This window comes from Microcebus murinus, chromosome 5 (genome assembly GCF_040939455.1).
Source record: "Microcebus murinus isolate Inina chromosome 5, M.murinus_Inina_mat1.0, whole genome shotgun sequence".
NCBI classification, from domain to species: Eukaryota; Metazoa; Chordata; class Mammalia; order Primates; family Cheirogaleidae; genus Microcebus; species Microcebus murinus.
The window spans coordinates 74538410-74559203 of record NC_134108.1 but is presented as its reverse complement, the minus strand read 5'-3'; the positions used below and the strand labels follow the sequence as shown (position 1 = coordinate 74559203).

At 37.8% G+C, this 20794-nt stretch overlaps 1 long non-coding RNA gene across 1 annotated transcript in view; it reads right to left on the bottom strand.

Moving 5' to 3' along the window:
- The window catches only part of LOC142870956 (uncharacterized), a 311203-nt gene that overhangs the window by 278645 nt on the left and 11764 nt on the right, over positions 1-20794 (bottom strand). Inside the window, exon 2 of the long non-coding RNA XR_012919305.1 lies at positions 15021-15118. This is a non-coding gene — a long non-coding RNA (uncharacterized LOC142870956). The remainder of the gene's footprint in view (positions 1-15020; positions 15119-20794) is intronic.

Sequence of the window (20794 nt, the reverse complement as noted above, 5' to 3'; positions counted from 1 at the left end):
GAGAAGTAATGAGGTGTGTTACTTTTCTTAACTTCGCACTATGTATATAGGCCTCAACCAAAAGATATGATTAAGGATTTAACATAGCCATGAAGCAATTGGCTGGCAGAAAAAGAAAACAAAAAGAATTTTAACAGAAAGAGCTACTTCAACTTAAACTGTTCTCACTTTTTAAATGTGTTCACAGTATTTATCTTTATTTGTAAGCCAAATTTCTGCTGGAGCTTTACTGAGTTTCATTTTTACAAACCTCCTATGCCTCTCTGAGCTATACTTGTATTTTCATATTTGAGTTCTTACATTCAGGTGACTTCTTCAACTGCATTTCAAGGGTTCTGTAAACCAAAGAAAGATGTGCACACCCCCAGGAGCAGCACAAGACAATCCTTTGGGGGAAATAAAAAAAAAAAAATAATAGAATTTTCATTTCTATTTTTTTCTCAAAATATCATGAGTCTATATTTCATACATGGATTGTTACAGATATCCTTGCTCATTTAGTATATCAGGGGCTCCACATCTCATGTGGTGAACAAAATATACTGAAGGAAGCATGGACATTTCAGGTACAGAGGGAGAGATAATGGTGCCCACATGCATTCATTCTCCAATTTCAACAGGTGACAATCTATGGCAGTTTAAAAGAGACCAGTTAGGAGGTTTTGCAGATTATACTGTCAAGTTTTATCTAAACTAAACTTCACAAGAAGGACAAACTGCTTTAAAATGTTCCTTCAAAGACACCACATGTTGAAGATAATGTTGTGTTAGCAATACACACATGTTGTGTTAGCAATACACACATGTAAAATGGCAACATGGCAAGTTCTACTCCTGGTATAAGTTCTTCAGCAGCTACTTTATAAGATTTCTAGAAATATGATTTAATTATATTAGATGAGAAGTTGGTAAAAAGATTCAAAATTTTCAAGACAGCAATTTGAAGTGTGGATTTACATCCATAATCGTTAATTATGAAACCATCTCATGCCCACATTCTTCCTTGTGTTTAGTCATTGATTATGTAAAGCCCTTACAATTAGCCTGATATGGTAAAACACTATTTAGTTACCCTTTGCCTTATTGTTTTTAATTTTTACTTTATGTATTTTTTGTAATATATACAATATATTTCAATTATTCCTTATACTTATGTTTTGTTTATTATACAGATAGCTTAGTGTATTGATTGATGGCGTGAACACTGAACCAGATCATCTAGTTCTGCTACTTGCAACTATCTAACCTGGGAAACTTATTTAATTTCTCTATGACTCAGTTTCTTTTTATGTGAAATGGGGATAATAGTACCTATTTCAAAAATTTATAAAGTTCTTACAACAGTGCCTTGAAAATAGTAAGCTCCATATAAGTGTCACTAAATTAAATTAAATTAAATATTACTATTTAAAGAAGTTAATATACACACATGGGATATACACTCTTTTTCTTTTACTAATGTGTAAAGAATAACAAAGTTTGAGGCACACTGTTCTAGAAAATCCTGTGTCACATTTATGTTACTTAAGAACTTAAAAGTGACCATGGTTTATCAATAGAAAATTCCTACTCTGTTTAACTTAAGGCAAAAAGAAAATATCTTTATAATTTTACTTATCAATTCACTACTTGCTTTTCAAAATTATAAGAGCAGAAATAAAGTGTTTAAAATAAATAACAAGTTAGATATAATTTACATATGGCTGAGAAAATACTATGCCTAAGATTCATAACAGAGTGACCTTATCAAATGTTCCTTATGTTAATGTTTAAATTGGTTCATATTCTCTGAGCACCAAAAATTAATCATAGGGGATATACAGGAGCCATAAACCTTCCCACATAATCAAAAACCAGCAGACATGACAAATGACGGTTACTGATGGACAAATATGGACAGCATGTGTGTGACTCATACCTCAGGATCCAATGATAGCTGTGAATGCAAGTTACTGTGACTCAATGAAACAAATATTCATAAAAGAGCCTACAAATAGCATTTTGAGCATGATTGGCTGAGACTAGGTGGCTGAGTAGGGGCTGTTCAGAGGCTATGATATTTAAACCAAATCTGAGTGAATGGTTACAGGGGTAAATCTTGTGTGGGTATTGGGGATAAAGACAAATACTAAGCAGGAAGCATGGGCAAAGTCAAAAAGACATGAAACAGAAGAGTCAAGATAGCGGACGAATAACACCGCCAGACAGAGTGTTGCTGCAAAAAAGACAGATTGTAGCAGAAATTAGAGGAAAGAAGCAAGAAGACGAGCATACAGCGGACAAGGGCCAGAAGGAGGGGTACCTGAGACCCCGGGAGACTCCACGGGAGGAGGCTGCGGAGGAGAACTGGAGGCTGAGACCACCGGAGCAGCCCGGAGACCAGCGGCAAGGGTAGGTAGATTTGCTGTTTCCCCTCCCCTGCATTTGGGACTGCTGGTGGGCTCCGCAGCAGGTGGAGAGACCTACGGACACCAGCCCAGAGACCGCCGCCGCCAGCCAGCGGTGAGGCTGTAGCAGACATGGCACCAGGTTCCCACCTTCCTCCGGGCACCTCCGTGTGCACAGACCCGAGCCACGCGGCAGGCGCCATATTGCCTCCTCCTCCCCTCCGCCGACCCCACCCGCAGCTGCCCAGAGAGACAATACAGCCACCAGCCAGAGGCACCTCCAGGGAACGGGACCTTCCCTTTTGGGACCCTACAGCTGACTCAGGGGAACTCAGACTGTGAGCTCCCTACCGGCCCGCCCTCCCAGGTGCTGCTGGCACGATGTTCCCAGGAGAACGGTGCCAACTCAGAGGCTGAGAGACATAGACCCAGCTTGGGCTCCCTGTGGGTGAATTGGGACCGGAAATCCTCTCCCTGGTGGGGATACAGTTTGAACTCTGGGACCCAGAGGTCGGACCTGCAGACCAGATCCCCTGCACCGAGGGCTAGCATTGCCCGAGGCACAGAAGGGTTATACGTGAACAGCCTACTGAGGTGTGTGTGCCTCCAGGGGCAGATCGGCGTCCTAGAGGGCAACCGTCCTCCCAGGAGGAGGCTGTGCGCCCAACCCAGGTGGCATTCCTGTGCAGGGAACCTCCCCGCAGACATCACAGTTCCGGGAGGCCTGGTGGCTTGTGATCTGGCCTGCTGGCAGAGGCCCAGGAGCAGCTGCGGACTTGGGGAGGGTGGAAAGAAGCGAGGCCTGCTCCAGACTGCGGGTCTCAGACAACCCCGCCCCCACACCCAGACTTCCTGGCTGAGCGGGACCATTCCAGCCCTGCCCTGACAGCTTTCCCTGGAAGCAGAAAACAGAACTTTGACCCCTGCTAACGGCCTGAGGGCAGGCTTACACAAAATCAACAGCCTAGCCTGTTCCTCCAAGCAAACGCCACCTACTGACAGGGACGGCATCCTGCACAGCCTTTTCATGGCACCCACTGACTCAATATAGAGGGAGTGGTCCAATTTCACCCACAGACACCACCTAACGCCTCAGAAACTAAACAAGGTGTGTGAATACCCAAACAATAACTTAAGGAAAGAAACAACAACTGATCGACATGGGAAGAAATCAGCGAAAGACCTCAGGAAATATGAAGAACCAAACGGAAAACACACCCCCAAAGAGGAGCACCAGCCCCCTAGAAACGGACACCAACCAAAATCAGGCAACCAATATGACAGAAGAGGAATTTCGTATGTGGATCATAAGAACACTCACCCAGCTGAAACAACAACTCAATAACCAACACAAAGAAACCACAAAAAGCCTCCAGGATATGGAAAAAGAAATGGACACAATGAAGAAAAGTGTAACCGAACTCCTGGAAATGAAGAATCAATTCAAGGAACTACAAAATACAGTGGAAAGTCTCAAGAACAGGGTAGATGAAACAGAAGAAAGAATCTCAGAGCTTGAAGATAACACCCTCCAATTAAATAAATCAGTCACAGAAATAGAGCAGAGAAACAAGAGAAAAGAGCAAAGCCTACAAGAGCTGTGGGATTATGTGAAGAAACCTAATGTGAGGGTCATAGGGTTACCAGAAGGGGTAGAAGACAACACTCAAGGATTGGACAAGCTGTTTGAAGATATAATAGAGGAAAATTTCCCAGGCCTTGCTCAAAATCTTGATATAAAAGTTCAAGAAGCTCAGAGGACCCCTGGGAGATTCAATGCAAACAGGAAGACGTCACGACATGCAGTCATCAGACTGACCAAAGTATCAACTAAAGAGGCCCTTCTAAGAGCTGTAAGACAAAAGAAGCAAGTAACATACAAGGGAAAGCCAATTCGAATAACATCAGACTTCTCTAATGAGACTTTACAAGCGAGGAGAGACAGGGGCCCCATTCTCACTCTTTTGAAACAAAATAATGCCCAGCCTAGAATATTATTCCCTGCAAAACTAAGCTTCATATATGAAGGAGAAATAAAAACATTCTCAGACAAGCAAAGGCTCAGAGAATTCACCAAGACAAGACCAGCCCTACAAGAAGTACTTAAAACAGCGTTACGCACGGAACATCATAATAATAACCCACGAATATAAAAACAACCAAAACCCAAAGATATTAAAGGCCAGATATTACAATGACTCAAGACAGAAATCATAGCAACAACATCCAACCCAACAGAATGATCAGTAATCTACCTTACCTATCAGTTCTCTCAATAAGTGTGAATGGCTTAAACTCTCCACTCAAGAGACATAGGCTGGCTGAATGGATAAGAAAATACAGGCCAAGTATATGCTGTCTTCAGGAAACACATCTAACCTGCAAGGACGCATATAGACTAAAAATAAAAGGGTGGAGATCAATATTCCAAGCAAATAGAAGCCAAAAGAAGGCTGGTGTGGCAGTTCTAATTTCAGACGATTTAGTTTTTAAACCAACAAAAGTAGTAAAAGACAAAGAGGGTCATTATATAATGGTGAAGGGCACAGTCCAACAAGAAGAGATAACAATTTTAAATATATATGCACCCAACTTAGGTGCACCCAGATTCATAAAGCAAACCTTACTGGAGCTAAGCAAATGGATTAATACCAACTCCTTAATTGCCAGAGATTAAAACACGCCACTGACGGCACGAGACAGATCCTCCAAACAGAAAATTAATAAAGAAATAATGGACTTAAACAAAACTCTAGAACCATGGGGTCTTACTGACATTTACAGAACATTCTACCCAAAATCCACTGAATATATGTTCTTCTCATCAGCTCACAGGACATTCTCTAAGATTGACCATATCCTAGGACACAAAGAAAACCTCAAGAAATTTAAAAAAATAGAAATCATACCATGTACCTTCTCAGATCACAGTGGAATAAAACTAGAAATCAACCCTAACAGAAACTCACATTTCTACACAAAAACGTGGAAATTAAACAACCTCCTACTAAGTGATTACTTCGTAAATGAAGAAATCAAGACGGAAATAAAAAAGTTCTATGAAGAAAACGACAATGGAGAGACAAGTTATCAACTCCTCTGGGACACAGCTAAAGCAGTTCTGAGAGGAAAGTTTATCTCCATAAATGCCTATAACCAAAAGACAAGAAGATCACAAATAGACATTCTAATGAAACGACTCAAAGAGCTGGAAAAAGAAGAACAGACCAACCCCAAACCCAGCAGAAGAAGTGAAATCAACAAGATCAAATCAGAACTAAATGAAATTGAAAACAGGGAAGCTATTCAGGAGATTAATGAAACAAAAAGTTGGTTCTTTGAAAAAATAAACAAAATTGACACACCATTGGCTAAGCTAACGAAAAGCAGAAAAGAGAAATCTCTAATAAGCTCCATCAGGAATAAAAAAGGAGATATCACAACTGATCCCAAAGAGATACAAGATACAATTTATGAATACTACAAAAGTCTTTATGCACACAAACTGGAAAATGTGGAGGAAATGGACAAATTTCTAGAAACACACAGCCTCCCTAGGCTCAACCAGGAAGAAATAGATTCCCTGAACAGACCAATCTCAACAGCTGAAATAGAAACAGCAATTAAAAATCTCCCTAAAAAGAAAAGTCCAGGTCCAGATGGCTTCACACCTGAATTTTACCACACATACAAAGAAGAACTAGTACCTATCTTGCAGAAACTATTCCACAACATCGAGAAGAACGGAAACCTCCCCGACACCTTTTATGAAGCGAATATTACTCTGATACCAAAACCAGGAAAGGATGCTACAAAAAAAGAAAACTACAGACCAATATCCCTAATGAATATAGATGCAAAAATTTTCAACAAAATCTTAGCTAACCGAATCCAGACATGTATCAAAAAAATAATCCACCACGCCGGGTGCTGTGGCTCACGCCTGTAATCCTAGCTCTTGGGAGGCCGAGGCGGGCGGATTGCTCAAGGTCAGGAGTTCAAAACCAGCCTGAGCAAGAGCGAGACCCCGTCTCTACTATAAATAGAAAGAAATTAATTGGCCAACTGATATATATATATAAAAATTAGCCGGGCATGGTGGCGCATGCCTGTAGTCCCAGGTACCCGGGAGGCTGAGGCAGAAGGATCACTCGAGCCCAGGAGTTTGAGGTTGCTGTGAGCTAGGCTGACGCCACGGCACTCACTCTAGCCTGGGCAACAAAGCGAGACTCTGTCTCAAAAAAAAAAAAAAAAATAATCCACCACGACCAAGTGGGCTTCATCCCAGGGATGCAGGGATGGTTCAACATATGTAAATCTATAAATGCAATTCACCACATAAACAGAAGCAAAAACAAAGACCACATGATTCTTTCAATAGATGCAGAAAAAGCTTTTGACAAAATTCAACACCCTTTCATGATACGAACACTTCAGAAAATAGGCATAGAAGGGACATACCTAAAAATGATACAAGCCATATATGACAGACCCATAGCCAACATCATACTGAATGGGGAAAAATTGAAATCATTCCGACTTAGAACTGGAACCAGACAAGGCTGCCCACTATCTCCACTTCTGTTCAACATAGTGCTGGAAGTCTTGGCTACAGCAATCAGACAGGAAAATGGAATCAAAGGTATCCAAATAGGGGCAGAAGAGATCAAACTTTCACTGTTTGCTGATGATATGATATTGTATCTAGAAAACCCCAAGGATTCAACCAAGAAACTCCTGGAACTGATCAATGAATTTACTAAAGTCTCAGGATACAAAATCAATACACAGAAATCAGAGGCATTCATATACGCCAACAACAATCTAATTGAGAACCAAATCAAAGACTCAATTCCCTTCACAATAGCAACAAAGAAATTAAAGTACCTAGGAATAAACTTAACCAAGGAGGTAAAAGACCTCTACAGGGAGAACTATGAAACACTGAGGAAGGAAATAGCAGAGGATGTAAACAGATGGAAATCCATACCATGCTCGTGGATCGGCAGACTCAATATCATCAAAATGTCTATACTACCCAAACTGATCTACAGATTCAATGCAATACCTATTAAAATTCCATCAGCATTCTTCACAGATATAGAAAAAATAATTTTACGCTTCGTATGGAACCAAAGAAGACCCCGAATATCAAGAGCAATTCTAGGCAACAAAAACAAAATGGGAGGCATTAATATGCCAGATATCAAACTATACTACAAAGCTGTAGTAATTAAATCAATATGGTATTGGCACAAAAATAGGAATATTGACCAGTGGAACAGATGTGAGAATCTTGATGTAAAACCATCCTCATATAGCCATCTAATCTTTGACAAAGCAGACAAAAACATACGCTGGGGAAAAGAATCCCTCTTCAATAAATGGTGCTGGGAAAACTGGATAGCCACCTGTAGAAGGCTAAAACAGGACCCACACCTTTCACCTCTCACAAAAACCAACTCACGCTGGATAACAGACTTAAACCTAAGGTATGAAACTATTAGAACTCTAGAGGAAAAAGTTGGAAACACTCTCCTAGACATCGGCCTGGGCAAAGAGTTTATGAAGAAGTCCCCAAAGGCAATCACAGCAGCAACAAAAATAAATAAATGGGACATGATCAAACTACAAAGCTTCTGCACAGCCAAAGAAATAGTCATGAAAGTAAACAGACAACCTACAGAATGGGAGAAAATTTTTGCATCCTATGCATCTGATAAGGGACTGATAACTAGAATATACTTAGAACTCACGAAAATCAGGAAGAAAAAATCAAATAACCCCATTAAAAGTGGGCAAAGGACTTGAACAGAAACTTTTCTAAAGAAGACAGAAGAATGGCCAACAAACATATGAAGAAATGCTCAACATCTCTAATCATCAGGGAAATGCAAATCAAAACCACAATGAGATATCACTTAACCCCAGTGAGAATGGCCTTTATCAAAAAATCTCCAAACAATAAATGCTGGCGTGGTTGCGGAGAGAGAGGAACACTCCTACCCTGCCGGTGGGACTGCAAACTAGTTCAACCTCTGTGGAAAGCAATATGGAGATACCTTAAAGCGATACAAGTGAATCTACCATTTGATCCAGCAATCCCATTGCTGGGCATCTACCCAAATGATCCAATGACACTCTACAAAAAAGACACCTGCACTCGAATGTTTATAGCAGCACAATTCATAATTGCAAGGCTGTGGAAACAGCCCAAGTGCCCATCAATCCAAGAATGGATTCATAAAATGTGGTATATGTATACCATGGAGTACTATTCAGCTCTAAGAAACAATGGTGACATAGCACATCTTATATTTTCCTGGTTAGAGCTGGAACCCATACTACTAATTGAAGTATCCCAAGAATGGAGAAACAAGCACCAGATATATTCTCCAGCAAACTGGTATTAACTGAGTAGCACCTAAGTGGACACATAGGTACTACAGTAATAGGGTATTGGGCAGGTGGGAGGGGAGAAGGGGGCAGGTATATACTTACATAATGAGTGAGATGTGCACCATCTGGGGGATGGTCATGATGGAGACTCAGACTTTTGGGGGGAGGGAGGAAATGGGCATTTATTGAAACCTTAAAATCTGTACCCCCATAATATGCCGAAATAAAAAAAAAAAAAAAAGACATGAAACAGCATGGCCTGTGCAGGGTAGTGTAAGCAGGAGAGGGAGTGAGTGGGAAAAGATGAGAATAGAAAGGCAAATAAACCCAAATCCTGAGGGACCTTGTGAGTCAGGCTGTGGGACCTGGATTTGGTATAAAGACATGGAGAGCTGTGAAAGGAAGCTGCTCAGGAGAGTGATACAACCCGAGTATAGTGGAAAGAAAACTCAGAATAATGTGGACAAAACAAAGAGACTAGAGGCAGACAACATCAGTTAAGAAGCTACCTAAGTCATCAGATATAACAGAAGTCCAGGCCTGGCATAATTTATAAATCAGTACTTGGAATTTCCCATGGATGACAGCTGATTCTATCTCAGCAAGTTCCATACATTCATTCAACAAACAACTTATTCAATCCTTATTCTCTACCAAATACAGCTTGAAATGCTAGAGACGGACTAATGAACAGTGCAGAAAAAGGCCCTTCTCCCATGGTGTTTACATTTTAACTTTATAGGAAGACAAGAATGAAATAGCAATAATATCAGGTGGAAATGATGTTATAAAGGATAGGAGAGTGCTAGGGGGTGTTCTATCCTACTTAAGATGATCAGGGAAGTCTCTCTAATAAGGTGATAGAGGTCTTGGTGAAGTAAGGAAGTAACCATGTGGCTATCTGGGACAAGAGCTGTCCTGGCAGAGGAAATAAAAGTGCTATAGCCATGAAGTAGGATTCTGCCTGAGATGTTTAAAGAATAGCAACATGAAGTTGAAACCACAGGTCAAAACTTCTGGGGGCCAGGTGGACACTCTTTTACAAAGTCAATAATGCATCTTTCAATCAGGGAAGAAAAATGTGTCACTGTCATTTGGAAACCTAAGAGAGAGAGAGTATGAATAAGTCAGAGCAATTTTATCCCCACAATCAAAAAACTCACTCACTGACTTTCTACTCTCCTGATGGTGGGTTGTTAAAATCGTGTGTGCATGTAAGTGTGTATCTATTGTACTTATTGTACAATAAGTCTGGGTACCAGTTTAGATAGCCACCAGCATGATTAAGTGGCATCACTATGGTGTGTTGAGCCAGTCGATGCACATTAGCATACAGCAAGAGATTAGCAAAATCATGGAGTTTCTGGGAAAAGATGATAGACAGCTGTTTAACTGAAATAGTTTACTTATAGTCCTATAAGAGACCTCTTTGCTTCTCATACAAGTTGAGGGTTATAATCTTTCCATTTCTAACTACCTAAATCTGATTATGTCACAAACTATTATGGACCTCAGGCTTTACTTCTGGCATAATGCTGCTGATCTCTGGCAACAACACAAAAAAATTAAATAGTATCACATAAGTACTCATGAGAATTGAATATTCCCTTCTGATCTTATTTACCTTAAGTTTATACATTTAAGCACAGAACTCCAACACTTAATAATCTTTCCGATTATTAGAAACACTAATGCTAGTGAGGCTTACTTACATCAAACACTACTTGGGGCACTATTATGTATTATCCCATTTAATCCACACCACATCCTTAGAGGCCTATATAAGTGAGCACATAGAAAATAATTTCCGCGGATTTGCCATCCAGGCATAAAGCATAAAAGTAATGAAACAACTTCATTTATTACTTTTACAGTTGATAATAATACTCTGATAGAGTAAAAAAGCCTTGCCTGACATATGAGGGAGGGAGGTGCCAGGCAAGGAAGAACAGAAGCCCAGTTCCGATGCAGGGTATGCAGGAGCACAGTCCATTATATAAAAATAAAATTATGAAATAGTAAAAACCATTTATGTTTTTTTACCTCTTCTTATTATGAGTAACTTAGCCAAGACTGCTATGCATGGCCCGAGTTACCACAATAATTCACTTAAAACTGCACAGAACTGTCAGGAAGAAATTGTGAGGGGAAAGAACAATGACAGAACACACAGCACAGAAGGACTTTAAGTCAGAGGTGGCTTTTGCTTAGAAGACATTTTTGTTGTAGAGACCTAGAAATCCATCTTTCCTCTTTAACTGGCCTCCTTCCAAGGTCCTAGCCCCAATAATATTGACAAGCCAGACTATTTGCCATTGCCCAATCACAGAATGTTCCTCAGATCTCCAAATTTTTCCTTAGGCAGGTTTCTGTGCCTGAAAACACCCCCTCCCCCTCCCCATCCCCCTCCCCCTCTCCTTCCCCCTCCCCTTCCTCCTCCTCAGTCAAGGCCAAGTACCCAAACATGGAAGTTGAATTTAATTACAGTTTATTGATTACATTGGTTTTTCCTTTGGAGAAACTCAAATTAGTGATCCTAGCAAAGTAGGGATTTTAGTATAGCAAAGTAATCAGAAGCTAAATAGAAAACCTTCTACTAAGGACTGATATCCCCAGAAAGGACTGTTGTGATCTCAATACAAATGGCTCCCAATGTTAGTGCTAAACTGTGTCCCTCTCATAGGGATACTGAAATTTCCTCAGTAGGAAATTAAAGAAGCATAAGTATCCCCAATTCCTCACAGTACCAAATATCTGAGAAATTTTCCACAGCCCCAGGATATACATCAGGGATTTGACATTTAGCACTCACTGTGCCTTTCCCTCAAACCACCAATTTATTATTACCCTTTGCAGATAAGGCAATTCTAGTGCTACTTACTTCCTAGGCAAACTCTGTGGAAATGCCGCATTAATCATTTCACATATTTGGAGGTTGATAACATTGCTGAGTTTGAGTTTTAGACCCCAACAGTTTTTTAGATATTTCACAGTTGTATGAGGAAATTGTTCTTTTTTAAGACTGGAAAGATGAAATTATAATTAGTTTACTGAAACTGTCCAATATCAGTGATTTACTCATTCTGAATTCAGCACTAAGATCATGCTGTTCCCTTAACATTTTCTGACTAAAGAGGCAGGAACCTCATGGATCTGAACATTCTGTATCAATAACAAATGAGAATGTACCTGGGCTTTGATGCTGAAGGGCCCAGAGCACCTGTGGAATTGAAATGCTGGCTGGCCATGGTACAGTTCACTGGTTAATACTAATAATGCCCAAGCCCACCACAGACTCATTTGATTTGGTGTGACATTTGTGTCTCATTGAAGCATTGCCATTTTGCAGCTATATTATCTATGGCAGAGAGCAGGAAGAACCAAGTACTTTCACATCGGCCTCAGGACCTACATTCACACACTGAAAACTGGATATTTTCATTCTCATCCTGGTGTTCCGTTCATTGTTGGAAGTTCAAGGTGTGCTCTGAAAGCCACCTTTCAAGTTTGCTCCTGCGGAATATGCCTCATTTGTATTTTCTGAAACCAGGTCATTTGGGTCGTATCTTTGAATAATATAATAACCAGAGCTAACATTTACTTACTCAGTGGTAGGCACTGTGCTGAATGCTTTACTTTCATTAGTGCATCCAATCCTCATGTTATTAGTCTAGGGAGCTGAAGTTTAGGGAGGTTAAGTTATCTGCCCAAGGTTGCAGAGCTGGTGAGTGTCAGAACCAGCTTTTTTTTTTAATAGAGAGAATTGGAGCTCATTCTTACTATTTTTAGTTATCAGAATGTGATTGTTTTTATCTGTAGTTGGAAAAAGCTATTATCAACCTTGAGTTTGAATGTCTTAGCTTCATCCATAAAAGGACTGCAGGATTATGCTAGAGCATATGACTAGATTTGGATGGAAATGTTTCTTCTCAGGTAGTAAATTCCTCACTATAAAAAACTATTTTTAAGAAGAATAGTTTTGAATTTCTCCCAAAAGACATTATAGTTCCTCCACTGGACCTCACATGTGTGTGACCTCGGTCATGTTTCTTAGCCTTCTGAATCTTAATTTCCTCCTGTGTAATATGTAAATACTCTCTACTTTGCAGAGCAGATTAAAGGATTAGAATAATGAAAATGGATATCAGATGCTCAAAAAATTGTAGTCATTTATCCTCCTCCTCATCATAAATATAATCATCATCATCAGAATACATTAGCACTTCTTCTAATGGTGACAAAACTTCCAAGATCATCTCTTTCCATACATAACATCAGGGCTTACAATGAGGACAGCTTATGAGACAACAGACTCTTTTCCTTTACAAAATTTGATTCCAATATTTCTTTCTCTACATGATGACTTTTGTAGTAAAGAAAGGAAAACAATAACAATATCTTCTTCTTCTTCTTTTTTCTTTTAATGAAACTAGAATTAATTAGAAAGTATTCCCTACATGTTATTGTAGAATCCTCCTTTGATAAAAGAAAACTTGATTCTCCACTGATGGAGTCCCATTCTTTTATTTCATATTTTTGTCTGAGTTTCCAGGAAGTGTCTTAGCTTCTTTATTTTTTACTCTTGTTGTTTTGACCAATTTTATAAGCAAGAAAGGGCATCAGGACTGAAGTAAGGGACCAATCACATTACCTAAGCCTGGAGTCCATGACAGCAATGCCTGTGAAGCCCTGAGTAGAAGGAGTTCCAAGGTAGAAGACGAGTTTTTGTGCCAGTCCTTGAAAATTGTCTCAATTGAATGATAAGCAGATGGACAACTTCATGGAGAGGCGCACACACACACACAACCCGACCACACCATCACCCTGATGTGGCATTTATTGCATCCACTGTGCACCTTGCTGAAAGGTACCAGTCATCAATGGTCAGAACTGAATAGATGCTCTGGAGCTTTCACAGTACTTAGTATCTAGCTTAACTAAGACACTGAGTTCTAACAGACAGCCATTTATGTGACAGTGAATTAGTTTGGCATTTGTGGAAACAGTTAAGACCCTGAAGTAAAGTGCAGCAGGGGATAGATTCCCCCACAGGAAATATGCCCAGATGAGAGCTATAGATGGTGGAAGCTCATTGTGGAAGCCTGTTGGGAAACCATGTTGCTCATTGAGGCTGCATGGGTAAGAATTGGCATATAGGTATAACAGGTATGCTGAATTTAAAAACAAACAAACAACAACAACAAAAAAAAACAGGGATCTGAATATAAAAACTGTGAAGATAGTACCACAAGTAGAAAGAATGTAATTACTTCAAAAGTAAAAATTTCAAAACCTCCCAGCCAAGATTATTCTACTGCTAACTCTTTTTCAAAATCTGGCAAAGAGTTAACACTAATAAATTTTTGTTGTAACATTATGTAACATTATTCTTAAAGAAAAATCAAGTGACTAAAATGATAAAAGATCAAAAATGTTAATATATACATTTGAAATAAACAACATGTACTGGATGAGAGTAAAAGTAAACTCTATATCATAATTGAAAAAATGCTTACAAGGTTTTTTAAATGGTCAGAAAGAAACATAAAACTTTATATTTCAGATTTGAAATAATAATGACAATCATACCCCGCTATTTCCTCTTAAATTATGACTTGTAACACTTGCTGATTGACATGTTTTAAAATCTATCAATTTGCAGGTATTAAATCCAATTATGTAACAGGTTTGTAATATGCCTATAATTTCATATTTGCATAATTACATTTTGGATAAACACCCTACCTTGGGTTTAAAATGCATGATGTTATGAAACAAAAGCTATGCCTCTGATTTTATCCCAGGTGCACAGAATTTATCACAAGAGAACAGAAAAAAATTCCCAAATCCTCAGTATTTATGTATTTAGAAAAATGTAATGCCCTTTAATATTCTGAAAAGTTGATAATGGGAGAATTAAAATGCAGTTCCTTTAAAACAGAATAGCAATAGTTAAACAAGATTACATTTGTCATCTATTAAGTATTTTCCAGTAGTAATTTATTCATTGGTTTATGAACTTTGGTTCTCTGGTTATACCAACAAATCTATACCAAGATTCTACATAAATTCTGGCTGGGTATGATGGCTCACACCTGCAATCCCAGCACACTGGGAGGCTAAGATGGGAGGACTTGCTTGAGGCCAGAAGTTCAAGACCAGACTAGATGACATAGCAAAACTCCACCTCTACAAAAAACAAAATTAAAAACAGCCAGGAGTGATGGTGCTCACCTGTAGGCCCAACTACTCAGGAGGCTGAGGGAGGAGGATCACTTGTGACCAAGAATTCAAGACTGTAGTGAGCTATAATCCTGCCACTGCATTCCAGCCTGGGTGAAAGAAAAGAAAAAAGAAAAAAAAATCTACATAGATTCTATATCCCGTGTTTCCCCAAAAATAAGACCTACCCATAAAATAAGCCCTAGGAGGATTTCTAAGCATTGGCACAATATAAGCCCTACCCCGAAAATAAGACCTAGTGATGGGCATAGCTACGCAGCGTATCTGCTCGCTTCTTTGGTAAAGAAGATGAGCAGCCCTTCTCATCTGCCCCATGAAAGCTCTACTGCTTGACATGAGAGATTGGGGCCAATGGTTCTAAAGGAAATAGAGTCGCAAGAAACTCAGGGTGGAATTCGGAGTTTGGAGAGTTATGATGAGTTCCAGAAGAAGACAACTTAACCATATTTGAATAAATGTAGATTGTTGCACTGTACTTAAAAAAAAAAATAACACATCCCCTGAAAATAAGTCCTAGGGTGTCTTCTTGAGGAAAAATAAATATAAGACCCTGTCTTATTTTTGAGAAAACATGGTAGATAGATTTGATATTTTCTTTTCTGATTTAGCTGACAGATATGCAGAATTGTCTACATTCAGATGGCCCTCTGGTGCTTATGTATCAAAAAATCAGTATAAATGTAATGTGAGAAATTTCCCCCCACAATTTTTCTATTTTTATCAATAATCAGTCACAATTTATAGTTCATCTTAATTTCTGAGCTTTTAATGATGAGAGGCACAAAGCAATATATTCATCTTTTGGGAAACAGCAAAGAACATAAAATTTACTATCAATCTCTTTAACTACATCCTAGAAAACCTAGTTTATATCAAAATAATTTTCTAAGATCTAAAATAAATCCAATCCAATAATCTGTGGGAATAACTAATAATGAAATAGTTAATCTCTGGAAATATAACCTTTTATGGAGTTTACAGAAGGTGATATCTTTTTAAGATTCTAAAATATTCTACTACTCAATTATAAAAAATGATGGTGATCTAGCACCTCTCATATTTTCCTAGATAGAACTTGATTCCATTCTCCAAAGGGAGGTATCACAAGAATGGAAGAATAGGCACCCCATGTACTCGCCATCAAACTGGCACTGACTGATCAACGCTAAGGTAGTAATATTCAACACAGTAGTAATATTCTTTGGGGGTGGGGGGGTGGGGGTGGGTAAACTCACAACTAATGACTGTGGTGAGTATTGTAGCAGGGGGAAAGGGCACGTGTCAAATCATGGTTGGAATGTGGCAAAGTCATAACATGTAACCAAAATGTTTGTACCCCCATAATTTCCTGAAATAAAAAATTAAATTAAATTAAAATATTCTTAAATATTCTAAGAAAACTTGCTTACTCTATGAAGTTATAGTTCCAGAATAACAAGCAAAATTTTAGTTTTTAGAGAGTTAGAGAAAAGTAAACTGAAATTCACTTTTCATATGCTGAATATTGTGTATGAGTCCCTTTAAAAATGTATGTGAAATTAAAATTAGAAGCTGTCTCTTTTCCATTAAAAAAAAGGAGTGTGGGTAGTCAATGAAAATAATATATACAAGAAATCTAGCAGTCCAAAACAACTATTATATAATTGTGTTTATTATATTTCACAGGCCAATTCGTTGCAATGTGTAACTCTAAGGGGGAATATTTGTAATCTCCTACTGCCATCTTATGTAATGTCTTGTCACTACACAATACGGAATATACATGAAGAAAAACCAAAAGCATTTTCTGGATGTTGTACATTGAACCCACATTTTTCACAAAATATTAAATATTGCTCTGTTATCCATTTTAACTACATTAGGATTTAAAAATTTTGGCCATTGATCAAATTATTTATTATTTATTCCCTATTAATATCTTAAACTTTCTATTGTGGTCATATTATTATCTTTTACATACAGTTTATTTAAATATAAAATGCTATGTAGCACTATATATTATTCAGATGCATGAGTAATGCAAAAGCCAGAGTTTAGAATTTGTAATAAAGTAGGAAAAAAGTAAAGTTCTATTCTTTAAAGCAACAGAAACTTCTTACTGAAGTTTGTTCTGAGATCAAGTAATAAAGTCATCAAATTTATACAGCAGTATTCTATAATAATTTAATGTGTCAACTGTAAACATATGGCAGTATTTTAATTTAAAAATAATAATATAAGTAATCTGAATTTGTATTGATGTTTCTATAAATTCTAACAATTCTTCTTTAACACATGTCACAAATCAATTACTATTCAAAAGACCATACAACCTAGGACAATTTGGAAAGTTGTCAGTAAGGAGAGTCTCTCAATTTTTATTTTACTGCCTAATACCAACATCCCAAATATTAGATATATATATATCAATTATGAATGTGCTCATCCACAAGTAACAAAAAAAAGCCAACTAACTGTGGCTTACACAAATAAGAGTTTGTCTCCCCAAGCAGGAGTATGTTGCCTTTGATTCTATTCCTCAACAATGTCATCAGTTACCAAGATTCTTTTCAGCTTTCCATTCCACCACCCTTAATACATTGACCTTTGTCCTCATGCTTGTCACCTCATATTCACAAAAGGGTTGCTATAGTTCCGGAGATTAAGTCAATATCAATATTGAAACAAAGTGGAAAAAGAGAGTGCCAGAAGCATCCATCCCCTTATTATCATTCTTAGTTTCACTGGCCAGAAGGAGTCACCTGGCCATTTCTAGCTGCAAAGGAAACTGGGAAAATGAGTATGTAGTTTAGCATAGTCACTGCAAACAACAAGACACAAGGGAAGAATGGATAGTGGGAAGAAATATTGTCTGACAAAAGGAATGAGAGTAATATTGGTCAATAATTAAGATTTCAGGTCCAGATTATGTGCTAAACTGTAGCAGGAAGCCTCCCTCTCTTTCCAAATACATAATAATGCTAAGCTAAATGTTAGGAAAAAATATATAGCCAGACTTGAGCAAGTAGGGAAATCTTCAAGTGCCATAAACAAAGAGAATCAATAATAATGTTTGAGAGCTGAAGTCTAGACTTTACAGGGGTAACTAGAATGAATGTACCCAAGAGGCAAAAGGGAAGATGCCAGATGAGGGGCACAAGCAAGAGCTAGTACAGACCTGGAAGTGGGGAAGGGAAGGTCTGGTTGGGGAAAACACCATTCACCAATGCAAATACATGACACAGATATGGATAGCGCATCTCAGGTCTGGGCCAAACTAGTTAGCCTTTTGAAAGAAATCAGAGCTCCTGGCTTGCATTGCATGCAGATGTGGAGCCTGAGACCTCACACACTCACTCAGAATGGAAACCTCAGGGAGAAAAAACAATGGAAATGGTATAGAACAGGTTATGTAGCACACTGAAACTGGCAACCATAAAACCTCCCCAAAGGCACACCTTCATAACCTAGGCTACATAGAAGATAATTGCTATAAAAGATTAAATTGCTAAGAAATATAGAAAAGCAAGTGCCATGAGTGTGGCACATCAAATGGGAGAAATCATTCCCAAGGATCCACAGATAATAGAGCAATCTCAAAGGAACTCTATAATATTAATAAGAGTGTTTAAAATATTTAAAGGAATAGTATCTATTAAGGCAAGACTGGGCCATTATGAAAAAGAACAGACAGATTTAAAATAGTATTGGATACAATGTACTATTCTTGTGACCCACAAACTAAAAGCCCTTCACCACTATACAATTTATCCATGTAACAAAATACCACTTGTACCCTCTACATCTATTGAAATAAAAAATGGGAAAAAAAGTGAACCAAAAATAAATTTTTGCAAACGAGAAATATAGCAGAATATAAATAATTCTTCAAGAATCATAACTTTAGCATTGTAGAGTGGTTAACAGGTTTTTAGGATATCATTTAAAATATTTTCCACATATTTGATATATTTTGCAGAAACAAATTTATAAAACACAGAGTGAGTTATTGATCTTTTCTAAATCTGGTCTTTGTAAGATTCTTTCAACTTTAATAAATAAAAATGATAAACACAACCCATACAAGGTCCTGGGGACTTAGAGGGGGAGAAAAAGAAAAAATATTACAAAAACAGGAAACTTGACTTACCCCTTTCCTCCCATGACCCTAAAATGAGCTTGCATGTCACTCAGAGAAAACAAATGAAAGGGCAAAAGGACACAGAGTCATTTACAAGAACAAATCAATATAAAAGCAACTGAATTTTAGGGAGCTAAATTTAGGGATATAGGGCAGAGGTCATACAATCAAAAATTGCAGAGATGTACTCCCTGGCCCTGAGAGTCTCCAAAACATCCCCACAGAGATGAATGTAGCAGACCAAATGAGGGCATCTGCCCAAAAAAGCATCCTAAAGGGGATGAATTTGCAGCTGAATTTTGAAAGATCTGTGGGGTTGATGTGGAGACACAAATCATTATCAGAGTAGTGCTGACTCACCTTTCTATTAATATATTCACAGGATTGTATCTAGAACTGTCCTAATGACACAAATTTAAATGAATTTTAGAGAAACTGGAAAGATCCAAGAGAGGTTAAAATTTGTCCAGTAGATGGAATATCAGCATTATGAGCAAAGACTAAATGGATTTCCTTCATTTTCACATAGAAGATACATGAGTGCTATGTTCAAGTTCTTCTTTCAAAATATTTAGGAAAATTTAGGAGGAAATTAAGTTACTGTTCTCTGTGAGGAAAAAGATCAAAATTGGAACAGAAATGATACACAAAAGGAAGACTATGACATTCAGGATAATAAACCCTGAATTAAGCTATCAGGTCAGGAACTAACTTCCATTTCTAGACATCAATTAACAAAGAATCACCATGATGGGATTATGAGTGGCTTTTACTTTCTTCTTTATACCTTGCTAGAATGTTACTTTTTATGATAAAAAAATATAAAAATTGAACAGCTAATTGACATGGTTCAGACCAGCAGGTGCCTGAAAGAGGAGAAGGAGGAAAATGTAAAAATCTCTCTAGGTTTTGTGTTCTGTAAGAAAAATATCCCTTCAACAAATTATTTTCCATGTCAATAATTTCTGATAGCATACTAATTATTATTACAAAATCTAGGAATATAAATATTTTCAATCAGTTCTTCAGCATTTTGTGATAATTAATGTAGTTCTTAACTTTCAATCATGATGGTTATTTAAACTTCTTTAGCAATAATTATAGATAATAGAGAAGGTGGGGAGTAAAAAGTTCCCGCTTCATTGAAAATAAAAATATTCCAAGGAGAAAGTCTAACTAAGAAAAAGCTACATTGTACTGATCATTTCGGGAAAAGAAGAGGAAATTTAAAATAATAAATTGTCCCACCTACTTACCTCCCAGTTCTTTAAATAAATTTCTTTATATACAGAAATAAGCAACATAATAAACATATAGGAACAATTCTGAACAATGACCATGTTTTGCTTCATTGTGTAACTATAAAAATTGATCATAAAAATTATAAAAGAACATAATAAAATAATTCTTTCATTAAATGCAATAAGCCCACATGAAAACTGGACAAAATTCAATCATAGTCATATAGAACACTTCTTGCTAAGACAATGACACACACAGGAACACATACATGTAACAGATCAATTATCAGCCTGATTTCCTGAGATAAAAGTACCTGTACAAATCACTGTTAAATCAACTTCAATTACCAAGTCAATTTAAACCAAATTAGGCTTAAAGACACATAAGGCTCCCCTGGTTTCCC